Below are 4,776 nucleotides of genomic sequence, written 5' to 3'. Positions count from 1 at the left end.
GAGGAGGGGGGAGGAGGAGGGGGAAGAGGGGGAAGAGGAGGAAGGGGAGGAGGAGGAGGAGGAAGGGAAGAGGAGGAGGATGGAGAAGCTATGTGTCTCTGAGCAGGGAATCCGTTTCATGCAAATTTTTACAAAATGAAAAATTGCATCTGTGATTTTTGCAAGTCTGTTTCCCTGTTCTTGCCTTCAAAAAACAGTCTTCTGATCCCAAATTTCCTTCCCCCCCATCTCCCATCCTCCAATCCCATCTGGATCCTCTGTTCCCTCTCTGCCCACCTGCTTCCCTTTCCAAACTTAACCCCACCCCAGGATCACTCCATGGGGAGACAAGGTCCTCTTTCTTAATATTAAGGCATGTATGCAGAAATTTCCCCCACGGTTCACAGAAGCAGGTGGAGATGGTTATTTTGATAGCTCCCCCCATCCCTGTTCCTCAAAGCCTTGTCCTCACTGCTCAGCCCATGACCTTGCCCCATCAGGTTGGAAGTTGGACCTTACCCAGCAGTCTCAATGGTCTTGCTGACATTCAAATGTGCTCCTTATCTACTTTCTTCCTTTCCCAGCCTCTGTGGCCTTGGCACCAAAGGCATTTTAGGATGTGGCCTCTGGAGTCACTTGGGCTTCTTCAGCCTGCGTTCCAGGCTTCTGGTTAACCCCTCACTGGTTACTGAACCCCTTCCCCGATCAACGCTGTCCTACTCACTTGTGGTATTTATTCTTTCCACATTTATTTAAATCTATTTCAAGAGTTAGGAGTACCTGTTCTATGCCTGACCTACTGCCTGGTGTTGGCGAACACCATAGAGGTCACAGGCATCACACAACTAACTAGGTCTTTTTTTTTTTTGGTCAGTCATGGGGCCTGAACTCTGGGCCTGGGCGCTGTCCCTCAGCTCTTCAGCTCAAGACTAGCACTCTACCACTTGAGCCACAGAGCCACTTCTGGCTTTTTCTGCTTATGTGGTGCTGAGGAATTGAACTCAGGGCATCATGCATGCAAGGCAAGTACTCTACCACTGAGCCACCTTCCCAGCCCCAAGGTCATTTATTTTTAATGGTAGTTTTAAATTTTTTTGTCGGTCATGGGGCCTGAACTTGGGGCCTGGGTACTCTCCCTGACATCTTATGCTCAAGGCTAGGGCTCTAGCACTTTGACCCACGGCTCTACTTCTGGCTTTTGAGTGGCTAATTGGAGATAAGAGCTCGCAGGGACTTTTCTGCCGGGCTGGCTTCAAACTGCGATCCTCAGATCTCAGCCTCCTGAGTAGCTGGGATTACAGGTGCCTGGCCTAACTAGGTAATTTGACAGCACACTAACCATTCTTTTACCCAATACTAAGAATTGAACTCAGGGCCTTAAGCTTGCTGGCAAATGCTCTACCACACTAACCATTATAGGTAAAAGTATTATGGCACTAGGGGAAAGGACAAATGGGTTTAGTGTAGGCCTCTCTTAGGAGAGAGACGCTTCAGCTATTTCCTCTTGGCTGAGGAGACTGGGGAGTCAGGCACAGGACAAAGTGCTTTATTTCTTTTTCTGTCTTTCTTTTCTTACTTTTTTAATACCCACCTTCCTATCTTCTCTGACTAGAATGTAAACACCATAAGGGAGGATACATTTAATTTGTTTTTGAGACAAAAAGGTAAAGTATGCAAATGTTGAATTATAGCTCAAATTTTAGTTTTTCCTCTTCTAGAGCTTTGTCTAAATGAAATCATTCAGTATGTCTTTTGTGTCTGGCTTTTTCCCATCTTTGCTCACCATTTTCTCTGTGAGATTTGCCCATGTTGCTTTGTGTAGCTGTAGTGTGTTTTTTCTCTTGCTGTGACCATAACACAATCGATGTATCTACACTGTTTCTACTTGGGGACTATTATGAATAGAGCTGCTATGAACTTTCTTGGTGAGCATATTTGATCATTTATTTTGGGGATATATCAGCTTAGTAGATCCTGCCAGTGTTCCAAAGTGGTTGTACCAACTTATACACCATACACAATGTATAGGATTTAGTTGTTTCACGGTCTTGAGAGATAAGTGTCTGGTACACTACAGTATTGAGATCAGTACCTGACACAGTAGGGGCGTTATGTTTATTATCTGATTTATGAACAGGAGGAGCCATTAGCATTCCTGAGGTACTTCTTTGGGTCTGGTACTAACTACTAAGTGACTCTGGGCAAGGCAACTTCCCTTCTTTGGGACATTTCCCTGACTGTAGCATAAAAAGACCAACACTGAAGGCTTTGCCTTTCAGCGCCAGCTGGGTACTGTGAAAGCTGGACACCTGTTCTTTCACTTACTCTACTTATATTGCTTAACAACGGGGCCTACTAAGTGCCAGCATGGTGAAGTTGTGATGGGTGATGTGCCATTTTCAGGTCATCCAGGGCCAGGGGTCACTGCCTATTTTGTCCCTAACTCGTCTTCCCAGAGCCCGCTCCTCCTCCCTCCCCTGTCCAGCCCTGACCCTAGTGGGAGGGGGTCTGGACTGAGCCTGTGGATGGAAAATGTGATTAATAATCAAAAAAACATCCAAGAGGAAGAGACCAGGAAAACAACTTGGGGAAGGCTCCTCGCCCAGGGGAGCGGGGCCATGTCCTGGGCCTTGGGACAGCTTCGGCTGCCCTCCCCGCCGCCCTTTCTGGGTAGCTGCCACAAGAACCAGTATTTTAGCCAAAAGGGAGGGGGGACACCCTAATTATTTACTTAAAAGATGCTCCCCAATGTAAATCATGCTTCCCCTAAGGGCTCCTCTGGTACCCCTCCACAAGTGGTCTCTCTGCTTGGTTATGTGGGGGTGGGGGTGGGGGGAGGGCTAGAGATTCTGGACTGGGGGCAGAGGAGGAATTTCAACATGCAATGTTTTGTTCATTAACAGAGAACATGGGGAGAAATTCCCTTCCTGCTTGGGTCTGGGCAGCCCAAGCGGACACTCCAAAGCTATTTTGAAAAATGGAGTTTGGGCTCTAGAGTGAGGCGAGGGTTTCTACTGGAGCACCATAACAAGAGACCTCGCTCTTCTTTTCAGACTCCTAACTACTAGGGGTGGTGGTGGTGGTGGTGGTGGTGGTGGTTCTCAACCTTAATCCTTATTCCTTCCAGGAATTTGTTCCCAATGCCTTAGATTGCCCTCAAAATTCCTTCATAGTAAAACAGTAGAAACTGTGATTAGACTGGAGGTAGAACTTCCCACTGAGGAAGAAGAAGAAGGGGAAAAAAAAAAGAATATCAAAGTGAGGGAGGAGAGAACTTGGACCTATCTGAATGAGGTAGAATTCTGATAGAACATGCTGGTTTGATAGGCAGGGAGGCAAACATGGGAGGGGAACCTTTATCAGTGGATTTGGGCCCTAGTGAGGAGACAAAATGCCATAGTTCCAGGGTATTGGGGTGGGTGGGGGCTTCTGGTTCAATACTTAGCTTCCCTCACTATGGCTAAAGCCCTTTCCCATTTTCTACCTTTGAGAAATCGTTGTCCTTTTCTGGTGTGGGAGGTTGGAAGGGTCAGGGCACACAGAGGCAGACAAGTCCAGATGACAGGATTCCAGGAGGAGGTGGCCACGCAGAACGAGGGTGTTTGAGTGCAACCTAGGTGCTGCCCCAAGATGGGAGGGTAAGTCGTGGAGCGGGGGCGGGGGGGGGGCTGGACTGGACCCTGGACTTGGTGGGGCTCTGGGCCCCCCTCCCTGGCTCGGCCCAGGGCTGTGTTGGGATCGGGTTTCTCGGCGCCTGGAGCCTCCACGAGGCCGAGCTGTTCCCGGGCCTCGGCCAAGCCGCCCCGGGCGCTGGCACTGCTCGAGGAAGCAGGGGGGGAGGTTGGGGGAGCGAGGGGGGGGGCTGTGAGGGCGTTTACGTAACTGCCTCCCAAAGCCCGCCCCGACCTGCCAAACCCCAGTGTGATTGAGAGCGTGTGTGACTGCGTGTGCCTGTGTGACAGTGTGTGTGTGTGTGTGTGGTGTGTACGTGTGATTCCCACTCTTGTGCAATCTTTTAGCCATCAGAACGTGCGGGAGACACTGACTCCCAGTGTGCCATACCAAGGTGGAACATAGACATTTTACTCTTTGAGGCTGCCTGTGTGAGGCTGTGTGACCCCATATTGGGCACTTGCAGGACAGAGACCCCCTGAGTGAGGGATGTAGAGCCAGGAATGGGATCCACGGTGAAAATACTGCAGGGCAGAAATGGGTATACCATTTCCTTTCCCAGGAGCATTGGTAAGGGGAGATTGAAGAGGAGGGATGTGGGCTTTCCTTCCTTGGATGAGAGAGAGTCCTTGCAGCCCAAAGGCTTGAGTCTGGTGAGAAGCTGTGATCCAAGTTTACGTTACTGCCAGGGTGGAGTGTGAAGTCACAAGTCCTGGCTTTTGCTGGGCACCAGTGGCTCACATCTGTAATCCTAGCTACTTGGGAGGCTAAAATCTGAGGATTACGGTTCAAAGCCAGCCTGGGCAGGAAAGTCCATGAGACTCTTATCTCCAAATAGCCACCAGAAAACCAGAAGTGGAGCTGTGGCTCAAAGTATCCTTGAGCAAAAGAGCTCAGGAACAGTGCACAGGCCCAGAGTTCAAGCCTCACAATCAAAAAAAAAAAAAAAAAAGAGAGTCCTGGCCACACATTCCCCGCTCCGTTCTTTTTCTTTTTCTTTTGCCAGTCATGGGGCCTGAACTCTGGGCCTGGGCGCTGTCCCTCAGTATCTTCAGCTCAAGGCTAGCGCTCTACCACTTGAGCCACAGCGCCACTTCCGGCTTTTTTTGCTTATGTGGTGCTGAG

Source organism: Dipodomys ordii, unplaced genomic scaffold, assembly GCF_000151885.1.
Source record: "Dipodomys ordii isolate 6190 unplaced genomic scaffold, Dord_2.0 Scaffold95, whole genome shotgun sequence".
In the NCBI taxonomy this organism is placed as follows: Eukaryota; Metazoa; Chordata; class Mammalia; order Rodentia; family Heteromyidae; genus Dipodomys; species Dipodomys ordii.
The sequence above is the reverse complement of the archived record's forward strand: the minus strand, read 5'-3'. Positions refer to the sequence as shown.